The sequence below is a fragment of the Sorex fumeus genome, unplaced genomic scaffold, assembly GCF_029834395.1.
Source record: "Sorex fumeus unplaced genomic scaffold, SorFum_2.1 ptg000079l, whole genome shotgun sequence".
NCBI lineage: Eukaryota > Metazoa > Chordata > Mammalia > Eulipotyphla > Soricidae > Sorex > Sorex fumeus.
In genome coordinates, this window is record NW_026606136.1 from 3,312,242 (window position 1) to 3,328,351 (window position 16,110).

A 16,110-nucleotide genomic window follows, 5' to 3' on the forward strand; every position below is an offset into this window, starting at 1 on the left:
ATAGCTGATAATAGTCTCATGCTTTGCCAAGCAAAGAGAACATTTTAAGACAATCTATGTAAATGTATTTCTGGCACCAAAAAAAGCTCCACATTTGTATAATTTACACAACAATCACAGGAAAGATAATTCATTCATCTAGATGTATACAAAAACATTAATACCAAGCTGTAGTTCTATTTCCTCAGATGTGACTGCTTAATACAATGTATCAACTGTCAAGAAATTTAAAATGCAAACTAAGCAGAAATGTTCCATCTTCACTCATGATAAGAGCAAAAACAAATGTTAAGTCAAAATACAAAAATATTTTCTCTTGGGGTCAAAGAAACTCAACAAAAAGGGAGAGAGATGTGCAGAGACCTGAGGTCTGGGAATGACTGAAAGTTAGTCATAAAATTTACTATCTCAGATTTAGTTCTTTTTGCATTTCCATAGCTATTGCTGAGAACTCTGAGGCAAAAGGGATGGAAGGTGAGGGAGGGTTTTTTTTCATAACTATAAATAATGCTCACATACTAAATCCACTCAGCCTTTGTCTAATTGTTCAAGAACACAGAAAATAAGAGAAATGATATTCCACAATTCTGAAACTTCTTGGAAAACCAACTTTGCTGCGAAAGTATGACACAAATCCATAAACACTGGCCTGGAACTGTGAAATGTTAAGTCTTCCCTTCACAAGCAGATTCATGAAGTCTAGCCCCTCAACAGATTTTCACTTCTCTCTGAGAAAAGCTGGAAAGAAAGCTAATGGAAAGACCATTTCTCTAATCATATATAAAACTGCCTCCAAAAGAAATGGAGGGAGGAAGTCAGAGCGAGGGGCAAGAGATAACAGGCAGGGTCCTTCGGCACATTGGAGGGATAGAATATATATATATATATATATATATATATGTATGTATGTATGTATATATATTTCTAAACCACTATAAGCATGAGACCCAAACTACAACAACCAAACCTAAACTGTGCCTGTCAAGGAGGCAGGCTGGGGTTGGGAAGGAACCTGGGGAAATTGGTGCTGGAAGCTGACACTTGTGGTAGGACTCGTGCTATATTGCTCTCTGAAAACTACTCGAGACAGTCAGAGTGGTCCCAAACACCACTAGGTCTGAGTGCTGTGCCACCAGCTTGAGCAACTGACTTCAGACCTGGGTCACTAGACAGAACATCAAGGGCAAAGGCACAAGGTCCCTCACACCACTGGGAATGGCACCTAGTTTTGGATTTTTCTTTAAAGCATCTTGATTGTGTCCCAACCTCAGGCTACATTGACCAATCAAATGCTCCATCAAATGGCAACATGAAAGGCCCAGGATTGGCTAGATGAACAGGCAGGGCCAATGGGATTTGATCTTAGAACTTGGTCCTATTTTAATCCCTTTAGAAAGCCAATAGTTATCCTGGCTCCAACATGAGGAACGCAAGAATAGCAGAAGAACCAGAGAGAAAGGACAACAGGAAAAGAAAATATTCAGGCAAATACTGAGGATAAGCCAGGGGCAGTTGTATTTTCTCTCTATAACAGTGGGAGCTGAGATATGTAATTTTTGAGACTCTTTATTCATTAAAATTATCCAAGAATACAATCTATGCTGTTAATTCATAATTTATTTCTTGTTTGCTTGGTTTTAGGGGTATCACACACTGCAGTGCTCAGGGGCTACTCAGCTCACTACCACAGGTCATTATCAACAGCGCCTGGAGCACCACACAGAGCCAGGGATCAAACTGGGGCTCCACATGTTGATCAGGTGTTACAGACCTTTAATCTATCTCTCCAGTTTGTAGTCATAATTTCTAAGTGTACGAAATGCTGGTGAAGCGGTAAAATCATCTATAAATATAGAAAGGATTTTAACTCTAGTCTGCCATTCTTTGACAGGAAATGTATCTATAGCTGAAAACAAAGCGTAACAATAAGCATGTGACTTCCAACAAAACATTATTATAATCAAAATGCGATGAAATGAGGTAGCAGGGGAAACAGTCATATACTGTATGTTAGACACACACATCACTCACCAGCAGCACTGACTTCACACATACCCTTTCCACTCCTTCCTCTAAAATAATTCTGTGGCCTCCATTCCATTTGTATAAGACTGACAGAGGCAACTGTGTATTTTTATATAGTTCTGTAAGAAAGTGTTTTAATTTTTCACATCTTTTGTGAAGAGTTCACACTTTAGGCCAACTTCCCCCCCAACTGCCTAATGTGGGCAGGTCTAGCTAACGAATGAATACCTGAATACAACAAAGTTGGTCCCTCTCAGGAGGAAGAAGAAATTTTCCTGGCTCTGGTCTAGAATTGATATATGGGCATTCAAGGTCTGACTGGCTGATTACTTTGGGACTTCTCAGCCTCCATAATTACGAAAACCAATGTTATTCCATAAATCTCTTCTACAAACAGGGCTGGAGCGATAGCACAGTGGGTAGGGCGTTCGCCTTACAAGCGGCCAACATGGCCGACCCAAGTTCGATTCCTCCGCCCCTCTCGGAGAGCCCGGCAAGCTACCGAGAGTATTGGATATGCCAGACACAGTAACAACAAAGTCTCCAATGGAGACGTTACTGGGCCCGCTCGAGCAAATCGACGATCAGCGGGAGGGCCTTTACCTTTTACCTTTACAAACAGGTTGATTGGCACTGTTACCTCTACTGGAAAAGGCATTTTTTAAAGGCATTCTTATCTCGTGAACATCTTGCATTTTGCTTTACATGTACACAAATTACATTGGTTCCCCTTTCTACAAACAACTAATACCATGAACTTGAGTGATAAAGCCAGGTTGCAATTGAGTGGTCATGTAATTATTTTATGATCTTGGGCTTTCTGATGAGAGGACATGCTTACCCTGCTCCTCACTGCAACTCTCACCCAACGTGATTAATAATTACCTTTTCCAGGAATTGATATATTGAATGGGGAAAAGAGATCCTCAGTTATATTTTCACCAATAAAACACTAAAGAAGAATTCTTTTATGTTGATTTATATACCTACTATTGGTTTCTTACAGAGTATACTCAACAGAAGCCAGGCACTGCTCTAAGCACATTTTATTTCAAATAACTGGATCCTTGGAATTGTTTTATTTATTAGCCCCCTTTAACAAATGACAAAAATAATGTGCAGAAAAGTTAAATTGCTTACCTAAGATCCATGTGAATCTAAGATTCAAATCCAGACAGCCTGAATAAACGTTTTATTATTTATTTAAGACAACTATATCAAAATAAAGTCCAAAACATCAGGCAAAAGTAAGTACCCTACTTTCCGTAAGTATCCTATAAAATATTTAAAGGCCTGAAATTTCACAAGTTAGTTCTTCAAGCCTCAATATGTTTAGTAAGTTAAAGAAAATACAGGTGACCTTCACCTATTCTTCATGTTCAGCTTTTCTCTTCACAGCAAATAAAAATGTTACACAGTACTAGTGGGCACAACAGGTGTTTGCCTTGCAGATAGCTGACCCTGGTTCCATCCCAGGCATCCTAAATGGTTCCCCCAAGCATTGCCAGGAGTTAATTCCTGAGAGCAGAATCAAGAGTAAACCCTGAGCACTGCAGTGTGTGGTGCAAAAACAAAACAAACAAAAAAAGTTACATGAGATCTTAAGATGATACAAAGTTTCTATGCCACCTACTGCATTTTACATGTTATAATCCCATTGACCAGAAAATCACTAAGGAGGAACATAAACATACAGGACTGAAGAGGTCATTAAAGTTTTCATCTTGGGGCTGGAGCGATAGCACAGTGGGTAGGGCATTTGCCTTGCACGCAGCCAACATGGCCGACACAGGTTCGATTCCCAGCATCCCATATGGTCCCCCGAGCACCGCCAGGAGTGATTCCTGAGTGCATGAGCCAGGAGTAACCCCTGAGCATCGCTGGGTATGACGCAAAAAAAAAAAAAGAAAAGTTTTCATCTTCTTTTTCCTTTAAGGAAACAAAGACATAAGAACCTTATTTTATTGAATCCATCACGTTGACCATAAACGATTCACTACATAAAAATATAAATGCTAAAAACATTCACAGTATGTTTTTCCTTTAATGAATCATTGTGCATAATTTGTTTACAAAAGAAACTGTAAAGTGTTGCCTTCACATAGCCTAATTATGTGATTTCCACAGAAAAGGAAAATGTCAAATATCTTTAAGTCAGTTGGACATTAATGGATTTGTGTCCAAAGGTCAGTTTGTACTTCTAAATATTAGAAAACCAAGTGAGTAATCACGCCTGATCTTCAAATGTATTAGAAAAATAAAACTCTTAAAGTATTTCTAACTAGATAAAATAGAATTAGACATGCCATCTTGCTTTGCTACTCTGCCCACTGTAGCTTGTGCAGCAATGTAAGGAGCTCTAATTTAGAAAGTTGAGGCAGAGTCAGCTCTTCTTTAATGGGTTGAATACATGAAGCATACATATAATACACACACACACACACACACACACACACACACACACACGCACGCACGCGCCGGCCTTCAGTCATACTTTTTCAGTCATACTCACAGAGCTTCCTGTGTTCCTCTTGTCTCACACCAAGCCTCCCTGCCTTCCCATCACTCTGACATTAGTGGAGAGTAAAAAGACTATTACCACGTGCAAGTTTACAATAACTGATTTACAAGTGAACTTGAAAGTGTCAACCAGAATGTTACAGTCCAATTAATGGCCCACTCCAACAACGCAGTGCAAAAATGCCTTTCAAATACTAGGGGATGGGAAGAGATAGCCCTTTAAAGGATGGACATGTCCATGCACAAAAAGCAAAATAACAATGTCAGATAACCATCAAAGATCAAGTGTTTGTGGATGGGGACACACTTCCAGACACTACGACTCTGGACTCAGTAGGAAGAGATCAGAACAATGCTATAATAACAACAGTGCCACACACTCAAAGCACTCAAATTAACAACTATTACTTGCAGCATTCCATTCGCCTCTCTGCACTGCCCACAGCACAGTGGGCAAACAAATATGGGATCGATGGATGCATGTGTACATGAAAATTCATCTTTCATAAGGAGATCTTTCTCCATAAGGCACTCTTTAATAGGCTTCCTTATTCGCAGCACTGGCGTTGTGATTGTGGCAGAATGAAAGATGACTTATCTGTGATAAATGCCAGGGAGCAACTATCCTGAAGCAGACAGGTCATGGCAGAAGACACACTGGTCTAGTCTGCAGCGCCCGGGTGGGATGTGGGCAAGTTCTTGACCTGGCACAAACCTCGAAGTGCTCTCATTGGAATGACAGATTTAATTGTTTCTACATCGAAGACAGTCACCTAATATAACAACTTTTGATGTGAACCTCCCAGCCTTTATTATGGCAGTGGAGGCCCTTAACAATATTTTACCCCAGTCATGGCTGCTGTCAAATCTGCAGTAACCATAATCTTTAGGTCAAACTTTTATTTCACAATAAAGAGTTTTAAATATGAACATGACTGGCAATAAATTAAGTTGACAGGCATGTACTTTTATTACTCTTCAAAGGAAGAATACATATCTATCATGATGTTCAGTGTAAACAACTTACAAGTGCAGTCATAACTCGTGTAGCCTAACTAGACTACAATTCCAGAGAATTAACATACCATGGCTATAAATTACAAATCACTTACACTTCTTGGAGTTGTCTCATGAACTATAAAAGGAACTCATAAATTGAAACAAATCAAAAGACTGAGAGTAGCAATGCATTTCCTCAATAAATCTGAGGAATGTAAAATTCCACCAAATGGCTTTTCCAGAGGTTTAGACTAACTATGTAACAACTCTGGGCCAGGGGGTCACTGTGCAATGACAATCACAAGCAAGATATCATCAAACACTTAAAATTTAGCAGGCAGGGGACAGAGAGATCTTACTGGGGTAAAGGTCTTTGCTTGTATGCAGCCAACCCCAGTTCAATCTCTGGCAGCACATATAATTCCTTGCATACCGCCAAGAGTAATCCCTGAGCACAGAACCAGGAGTTAAGCTCTAGGAAGCACCAGTCATGGCCTATAAACAGACAAAACTTATCAGGCAGATGGCTGAAGAAGTAGTTCAATGGCCTGACCACGTGCTTTGCATAAAAGAGGCCTAGATTCCATCCCTTGAATCAGATGGTCCCTTGAGTATCCAAGAGTGATCCTGAGAAGCCGGGAATAGCCTCTAAACACCACCGGGTGTGGCCCAAAAACAAAATTAAAAAAAATCATCAGACAAATGGAAATTCAGAAATAATACAATGCATATTCTATAAAAGCCCCTTACAGACTTAGTAGCCTAAAACTCAAAACTGAACAACAGCACAAAGAAACAGACCAATACTTCAAAGAAACCGTAGAAACCTTTTCTCTATTTATAACAGTCAAGAGGGAAATGGTCAAGATTTGGAGGGTAGGACTACATGCAGGTGTTTTAAAGACTAGAAAAACAGAAAACAAGCTTTGACACACCAAACAGTCTCTCTCTCTCTCTCTCTCTCTCTCTCTCTCTCTCTCTCTCTCTCTCTCTCTCTCTCTCTCTCTCTCCCCCTTCCCACCCACCCCCTCCTCCTCCCGTTCCTCTCTCAAAAAAATATAGACTTATTTCAAGCTTTTCTATATGGCTTGGTCTTCATATTACTGGATATGGATATACCTCATAAAGGAAGAGAAAGTGGAGAAATGACTATAACTGTACTATTTCAGACCAAAAAAAAAGAATGCAAGAGAAAGGGAAGAAAAATCTTATGACTTCCCTAATTTTCAATTCCTTCAAGCAAACATTATATTTCTTCTCTAATAATGTTCCATAAAATTGCATAAGAAGGTTCAATGTATCCTAAGCTTTACAGCTGAATTATTCAAGAAATTATTTCTTTCTGTTGTTGTTGCTTTGGGGGGGGCCGGGGGGAGGGCAGGATATCCAGCAATCCACAGGGCTTACTCTTTGGCTCTGCACTAGGGGAACACTCCTAGCAGTGCTTGAGGGCCCATATGTGATGCCGGGAATAGAACTTAGGTAGCGACATTCAAGGCAATCACCTACCCATTGCACTATCATTCTAACCCGAGCAATGATTTCTTAGTCCCAGTCAGCTTATTATTTATCCTTAGTGACTGTCACAGTAATTAAATGACTTTCACATTAAACACTCTTTAAGTGTTTTATTGTTCACTGTGTTCTTTCTGTTGTTAATTAGCAAGATCATAGAGTTGACAAGGTAAAGATAGCAATGTGAATCAATTTTGGAAATATTTAAACTTTTACTGCCGCAAGAAAATCTATAAATGATTGAAAAGGAAGCTACTTTGCTATATGAAAGTCCCAAATATTTCTTGCATTTTCAGGTTTCACTGAATGCTTGACTGCCTACAATTGCTCTGCTTGGTCATACTTTATTTCCAACATCCTTTGACTAATAAAAATTTAGGAAAAAAAAAAAAGTAAACTATGTCCTGGCTCATCCTTCACGCCCTACCAAGGTCACGAGTTGGCTCCCATGAGCGGCTCTCCGGCACGGCCATGGCTCCAGAAGCACAAAGACTTAATGCAGAGCCCGGCAGCTTGTGGCAGAAAAGTGAATGGACTATGCGTTAATCCATGGTACCATGCCTGCCCGGGAGGGAAGGGATGTTACTCCCTTCCACCTTTTTCCCCCTGGGCAGCAAGATGGTGGCCTCCTTGGAGCTTTTTGGAAAGCCAAGTATGAGCCGCGGTGATGGAGCAACTGAAGGGGGGGTCGTTCCCGGCTTGTCCTTCACGCTCTACCAAGGTCACGAGTTGCCCCCAACGAGTGGCTCTCCAGCACAGCCATGGCTCCAGAGCCACAGAAACCAATCTCTTAATTATATGGCTCTTGGCAGAAGTAAAATATCAGAAATCCAAAATCACAGGCCGCCATTGTGGCCGCGCAACATCATATGGTTCTCATAACTAACTGTAGAAAATGAATTATTTCACAATGCCTTTTCAGCAGTTCTGATTGTTGGGTGTAAACTCTAAACAATAATGGTGCATTTTTTGTCGAAATAATGAATGTAATCAAAGTAGATAGAGGGTTAAGTAAAATTCATCTGCCTCACATGCATTGGGAAGGGTGGGATGGGGGGTATATTGGGGTTTTTGATGGTGAAAAATAAGTACTGGTTAAGGGAAATGTGTTTGATCATTGCATGACTGAGACTTAAACCTGAAAACTTTGTAACTTTTCCCACAGTGATTCAATAAATAAATATATATATTAAAAAAAAAAAAAGGTAAACTATGGGAAGTGGGGAGAAGAATAGACCCTATGCTTGAGCTCTGGCACTGACGGCTCCCTAAGCACTGAACTGCCATCCCCGCACCACTGTTCGAAGCACTGTGGGGAGTACCTCCACCCCAACATCATCACTGTGGGTAGCCCAATTCTGAATAATGGATTCTGTAGCCCAAAAGACAGGTCAGCAGGCTGGAGTGCGTGCTGTGCAAGCAGAAGGCCCAGGTTTGATTCCCAGCATTGCATGGGTCACCACGCATGGAGCCAGGAGTATCCCAAGTGTCTCCCAAGTCTAAAATGAGGGGCGTGGGTGGGGAGCACATTTCTGGTAGTAATATTCTCTATGTATGCATTACCCATAGAAACATGTGTGCTCTGATGATATATGTGTTACTCTAGGGGAGTATGTGTTACTATAGGGCTAGAGCAATAGCACAGTGGTAGGGCGCTTGCCTTGTACGCAGCCAGCCCGGCCGAGCCGGGTTCGATTCCTCCGCCCCTCTCGGAGAGCCTGGCAAGCTACCAAGAGTATTCAATATGCCAAACACAGTAACAAGAAGTCTCACAGTGGAGACATTACTGGGCCCGCTCGAGCAAATCGATGAACAACGGGAGGAGAGTGTTTGTGTTTTATAGGGGAGTATGAGGTTCAGAAGGTCTGGGGGTAGTTTGCACAAGGTTGTTCATGGTACAGGTCCAGCTCTCTGGCCCTGCACCTGAGCATATAGAGCCTGTCTTTTTGTTTGGTTTCTGTGGAGTTTTGTTGATTTATGGGACTCATGGGCTCATGTGTTTGTTTGTTTTAGGGACATACCTGGCAATGTTCATGGGTTATTCCTGGCTCTCCACTCAAGAATTACTCCTGGCAGTGCTCACAGGACATTATGAGATGCCAGGGATCAAACACAGGCCAGCCACATGCAAGGCAAGTGTCCTAACCCTGTACTATCTCTCCAGCCTCTACACCAACCTGTCTTTACCTTACCTTTCTTGACATGACTCCTGCTGTAACCTGGCTATCCAGAGCCCTCCCATGCTAGATTCGACAATTAAGTTGTGTTTGTAACAGAGAACACCCATCATGCCAAGGTACCAAGTTTGTGTACAGAGGCAGGCATGAGGAAAGTGATCTGTAACAAATCAGTTCTGAAAAGAAGGTATGGTGTGTATGTAAGGATGGAACACATGGCCTTTGGAGAGATAGCAGGAGGTCTGGCATGGTGGCATAGGCATGAGCCACAGATGTTTCATGGCTTCCATCACCACTGCTGCTCCTAATGCAGAAAAAAACAAAAATTCTCTGATTTCACTACTATTTTGACAAGCTATAACTGGACAAAATGTGGTCCCATCAAGTAATAAATGGAGAGGCAGATGCCCAAAGTCACCATGAAATCTAGGAAACAGATTTCAGTCTTACAACTACTCTTTTTGTAAAGAAAATAAATGGAGGTTTCATTCAAAATATGTCTAACAACATGGAGTAAAGGCTTTGAGATGATATAAATTAATGTTAAAAGGGATGACAGGGGGTATTATGCAGTGCATAACCTTCCTGAATAGTCGCATGCCTGGGACAATTTGCACATGTCTTTGCAGGGTCTAACAGACAAAAGAGATTTTGCCAAAGAATTCTTTTCTACTACAGCCTGAAAAATAGTATAGACAAGAGGGCAGGCTTCATACTAATCGGGCCCACTAGGAAATGAGTCCAGAAATCTGAAAGTGCCTCTGGTGCATTTTAACCTGGTGCATGAGGATACTCAGACATGTTCTGAGAGCATATGCACCACAAACCTGCCTGGAGACACCTTTCCCAAAACCTAGACAACCCCAGAGACACAGGGAACACTGTGGTCTGAGGAAGCTGCCAGGGGATATTGTGTCAACTCTGAGTTCTTAGGCCAAAGAAAGGAATATCACTACAAGAGGGTTGGTGAAAGAAAGGAACATTTCTCTGCTGCAAGAAATACAGAGACCTGCTGAAGGTGGAAGCTGTCAAAGATAAATGTTTGAGTAGGCCCAGAACCTGGGAATTATCTGATGCCATAGAGAAAAGGTCAGCAAGCTCTCTGAAAAATTCCAGATCATGAAAACGCAGGCACCGTGGATCATGTGTCTCTCCCAAGTCCTCATACCTACCACTGTGGTACAAAAGCAGCCAGAGATCAATCTTGAGCACATATTCATGGCTATGTTTAAAACAGCGAGCAGCCATAACTTGCCAACCACTGACTTTGAAAAAACGTTTTGGAAAAAGATGAGAGATAGCATTTAACTCACTGCACTGTGAATAAAAAATGTAAAGACAGGATAAGTTGGGGAGATGACTCAAAGAGTTGGTTCATGAGCTCAGCATGCAGGAAGCCCAGGTTTCTTCCTCAGCACTGCGTGGTCCCCCAAGCACAGCTGGGTAGAGTGAAAAAACAAAAACAAACCAACAAAATTCTAAAGATGAGAATATCAGCTCCCCCATCACCATTGCTGAGAGACCTAAAGGAATTGCTAGAAGTAATACACAGTCAGGGGTGGTTCAGCTTCAAGGTAAAGGCAACCTAAAGGCAACTGACAGCAATGTGCTCTCTCATCTGCATTAGAAAGACTGAGAATATTCTGTATTAGACAAAACTGCCACTATATTCCATCTAAGGTTAATTATTTGCCATATATTAAAGTTAATATATCAAATTATGAGACAGTTTGCTAAAAAGAGAGTCTTTTCCCAACACCTGCGTTAATCGACTCGATACCGACTGGTAAAGTGAATGTGCAAAGAGGCCAAAAGATGACAGCGATTTTACAAACAAAAGGAGGAAACCAAAAATCTCTCTTGCCAAATTTTAAAAGCATTCATGCCATTTATTAAAGCTACTCAGACTTCCTTTCCAGGAGATATACTTGATAAGACTGGAGTACAAAATCCCATGCAAATCTTCCAGCAACACAGTAAGAAAACAGACAGGAATAATGAAGTGAATCCAGATCAAAGACGCTGCTCAGCTCTGGGGGATGGAGCTGCTATGTTCAGACGGGGGCCTGACTCATGGCCCTTAGCGCTCCACGGAAAAGAAAGGGCAAACCAAGGGCAGGAGAAGAAAAGACAGACAGCTAGGAGTGCAGAGATGAAAAAGAGGGGGGGGAAAAGCCCTTCTGACCCAGACAGTTGTGCATAAACCTTTCAGATTCTGGGTTTCATCTCAACCTCCATGGCTCATTATCCTCTTGTCTCTTACCGCTGACCAAGAAATTATGCTCTGGGTTCACTACTATCAGCTGCGAGTTCACTCCCAAATGCAGGGAGCATGTGGACAACACAAGATTAGAGGCCAGAGGACGCCCCGCCCTGTGACCTGTAACCCCACAGTGGAAGCACCTTCTTCTAAAGGAGAGATCCAGTGAGCAAGCACGAACCTTCCAGGAGATTACAGCTCTCTGCATTAGACAAAGGTTGTCCTCTCATTTGAGATGAACTCCCTAACACTTTCCGAGATAAAAGCAAAAGTAATTAGGACCAGAACCCACCCACTTTAATTCTCAAGTTGGAGAGATGGAAACAATAGTACAGAGAGTAGGGCACCTGTCTTGCACGCGGCGAACCAGGGTTCGATCCCCAGCCACTCCATATGGTCTCCTGAGAACTGCCAGCCAGGAAAGAGTTCTGTGTGCAGAGCCAGAAGTAAGCCCTGAGCACCCTGCAGGAATGCTCCCCGCACCACCCCCTCCAGGCAAAAAAATCTCTAAGCGGAATGTTCTGCCCCTAGTCAAATTATCTGGCCCAAAAGTAAACTGAAGAAGAATGCTCTCTTCTTCCTAAATTCTAAAACCTAAAATACAGAGAGGGCACATGATTTCTGGCTGCTCAAATTTTGGAACAAACTAGTAGACAAAATTTAGTGGTTTCTAGTCACCTTTGTTGGGCTTCTATTATTTTAAAAAATTACTCAGAATGCTAAATCATTCAAAGTGTACTTTCTGAGCGCAGGGAGATGGACTCAATGCTCTGAGCACATATTTTGTACACAGGAGCTCCAGATTCGATCTCAAGCACTGTATGGTCCTTTCAAGTACCACAGGGAGCAGCCTATGAGCACTGAACAGGGAGTGACCTCCAAGCACTGCCAGGTGAAGTCCCAAAAACCTAAAATAAAAAATAAAAAAACCTGGTGGGAGCAGGGGTTGCGGCTCTGTGACAGAGCATGGGCCTGGCATGTGTGAGACCCAGGGCTTGATCACAAATAAATGAATGAAAAGCATGCTTTTCTTTCCTTTTCTCTCTCTTTTTTTTTTCTTTCTGCAGTGCCCAGGAACTGAACCCAGGTGTCATACATGCTAGTCAGGCACTTTATCCCTGAGCAACATTCCTGGTCCTTAAATACATATTCTTAACACTGTCCAAGTTGCTGTTAACAAGCTATCGTCCTACACCTAAGAAGGCTCAAGGGGCTAGAGCAAGTGCTTTGTAAGCTGAAGGCCCCTGTCCAATCGCCAGGTCTGCATGCTTCTCCACACACCAGTTAGTAGACCCTGAGCTCTGCCAGGTGTGCCCACCAGCCTCTAACATGGTTCCAAAATTGAAAAAAATGCAAGTAGGTACTTACGAAAGATTCTTTCATACAATTTTATAGGGATGACAGACCACAAGTTAAGAAAGCTCAAATGGAAGGATAAAAAACAATGCTCCATGAATTTTGTTTATCTTCACTGGTAAGTGAACCAACTAGAAAGGTTCATTAGCACATAAAAATCTTTAAGTGTATTCAGTGTAAGAGACATTAAGAGTCTAGACGTGAGGATTTCTGCGGGGTTCCATCCAAGAAAGTGCCAAGATAAGTAAAAGCTCTTCTCGGGACATAAAAACAAATGTATTGCACAAAGGCTTTCAAATGATCAAACAAAACAGAGATTCAAATGGAATCCCAAGAGAAAAGAGAGAAAGTCAACTGCATGGGGAAAACATGCACTTGAATTAAGCTATTTACAGTAGACACTGAAAGACACACAGCTATCATGACAGAAAAGAAGGAATAAAAAGAGGAAAGAGAAGAGTTCTGATGAGAAGAAAACCTCGAACACCAGTCATGTCAGAAATGTCAGTCCTTGAAAGACCTATGTTAAGTCCCCCATGCCTCTATTGCAAAGATAAAGCAGGCTCATTGGAAGAAGTAAAATACTGCCTGAGGGACAAGAGAGATAGTACAGCAGTCAGGGTGCTTACCTTGTACACAGCAGATTCAATCCCTGGCACCCCAAAAGGTCCCCCGAGTCCCACGAGCAATGACCCCAGAGCGCTGAACCCAGGAGCACACTGGATGCAACCCAAAAACCAACACAAAATGTGACTGAGCAATTCAAAGTGAACAGAGAATGGAGTGTAGCAGAAGCAAAGAGAACAAAAGTTCTCAACGAGAAATAACAGCTAGCTCCAGAGTATGCAAATCCCCATTCAAGAAGTGTCCGAGGCAGTAGGGACAAGGGCCAGGAGGACCGCTCCGAAGTTTGGAAGCCTGCCTCGAGTGCTGGGGAAGAAGGCAGTTGGGAGGGAGAAGGAACCACTAAGTCAAGGAGGGATCACTCCGGATGGGAGATGTGTGCTGAAAGTAAACTAAGGAGCAAACATAATGGCCTCTCAGTATCTGTACTGCAAACCTTGATGCCCCAAAGGACAGAGAAAGAAGGAAGGTGCCTGCCACAGAGGCAGGGGTGAGATGAGGTTGGGGTGGCAGGAGGGATACTTGGGACATTGGTGGTAGAAAATGCGCACTGGTGGAGGGATAGGTGTTCAATCATGTGTGACTGAAAGTCAATCATAAACTTTGTTAACGGTACCTCACAGTGATTCAATGAAAAACCAAAAGAAAAGAAAGAAGAAAGAAAATATGTTCTAAGGGGGGAAAAAAATAGTGTTCTAGGGACAGAGAACTAGGACAGTAGGTAGGATTCCTGCCTTACACGCAGCAGCCCTGGTTTCAATTCCTAGTACCAAAAAAAAAAGGGTCTCCTGAGCCCCACCAGGAGTGATTCCTCAGTGCAAAGCCAGAAGTAAGCCCTGAGCACCATCGAGCCTGGCCCAAACCAGAAGTGTCCTAGGTAAGAAAGGACAGATGGTGGTAAATTCCAGACATCAGGGTATTCATCATGGCCAATAAAAATAAATTCTTCAAAACTTGCTTAATAATCTAGAAATTATTTGGGCCAGAGAGACAGTTCATTAGGTAGGGTGCTTGCCTTGCACAAGGCCAACCTGGGTTCAATCCCCGCAATCCCATATGGTCCTCTAAGCACGTCCAGGAGTGATCCCTGAACACAGGAGTAAATCTTAAGCACCACAGGGTGAGTGGGGGGGAAAAAAAGAAAGAAACCTAGAAATCAACCAAAAAAAGGTTCAAAAAAAAAACTGAAGTTATATTTGTACAACACCAGGCACTGAGACTTCTGTTTTCAAAAATATGTTACTCTCTTAAATACATATTGTTCTCAAAATGAGCTATCAAAATCAATTGTACATATCATACTCTAATAAAAGAAAGCTTTATAGTCTAGGCAGCTCTGATCTGTCTCCAGAGTAATTTAAAAACAAAGGGATTGATAAGATTATTCCTCTGCAAAGACTGAATACTTTTCCTTAAAAAAAAAAATGCAGAAAACTTAATTCAACCCATAGGTCAAGGCAGAATAAATCATGTCTAGATCTCCCTGTTTTATATTCAAACTCTAGAGGCAGGAAAAGCCTTTACTTCACTGTAGATCAAAATTGTTAAGTAAGAAAAAATGATTAAATAAACAGACGATTATATGTCATCAGCTCAATCGAGTGCAAATACTCTGGCTTAGTGAAAGGAAATGCTTGATGCTTTTCATAATAAATATCCATTCATGAAATGTGCTGAAATGAACTAAAAAAATCTATTGCCAATTCTAGCTGCTTCACATAGAAAAGTTGGCAAGGAATTATCTAACATCTAAAATATAGAAGTATCAATTAATCATGAAAATGGCTCAGATAATGTGTTACATTGTGCTACACATTATCATATTTATTCCTGTGCCTTACACCATTTATAAAAGGCCATCACATAAAAATGCAAGCACAAGCCACTTCAGAAAGCAAAATCTTTGAAAAACATGTGCCGGCACCTTCTGCACTATTGCAAATTTAAAACACAAGCACACTGGAAACTACCAAAGGTTCACCAAAGGAGAACCATAACCTTCGCCTTTACATGTGAATCTGTCACTGAAACAACAGTGGACATGAAATGTCTCTTAAAACACTATGTAAAGACCAAGGCAGCAACCTGAAGGTCTGAACCACATGCTTTGCATACAGGAGGCCCAATTCAACATAAGCCACCACGGTCCCTAGAGCAGTTCTGGGAGTGACTGCTATGCACCAAAGCAACATTACCTAATGCACTGCCAGATGTGACATCACTGCCCTTCAAAATGTGAAGAGCCGTTCGGCAAGCTATCGCTGTGAATTCCATCCTTAAGATCCTGCATGCATCAAATTCTGTGCATGAAATCCTGCAGATGAAAATCAATTTACAGAAGGGACTCTAACACCCTAGATTTCAGTTACTTAAAGGTTTAACTATCACTGCCGTATTAACCATTCTCTGGCACTACCTAAGCCTCCGGGATTTAGCCCAAATTCAAATAGAAGAACGTTCAATCAGTAATAAATTCAGAATACAGAGCCAGTTCAACAGCACCCTCTGCTTGCAGATAGCTGAATTTTGTTTTAAAGAAGTTCTTAAATATAATCCAAAAAAATTTACTTTTAGACGAAGTCACGAAATTTACATACAAGTGGTACTACATGGAAAGTATTATGTTAAGCGAAA

The 16,110-nt window shown here is 41.6% G+C and overlaps 1 protein-coding gene across 1 annotated transcript in view; it reads right to left on the bottom strand.

The window, feature by feature from the left end:
- KDM4C (lysine demethylase 4C) overlaps nucleotides 1-16,110 on the bottom strand; it is a 443,969-nt gene that overhangs the window by 228,193 nt on the left and 199,666 nt on the right. The window lies entirely within an intron of this gene.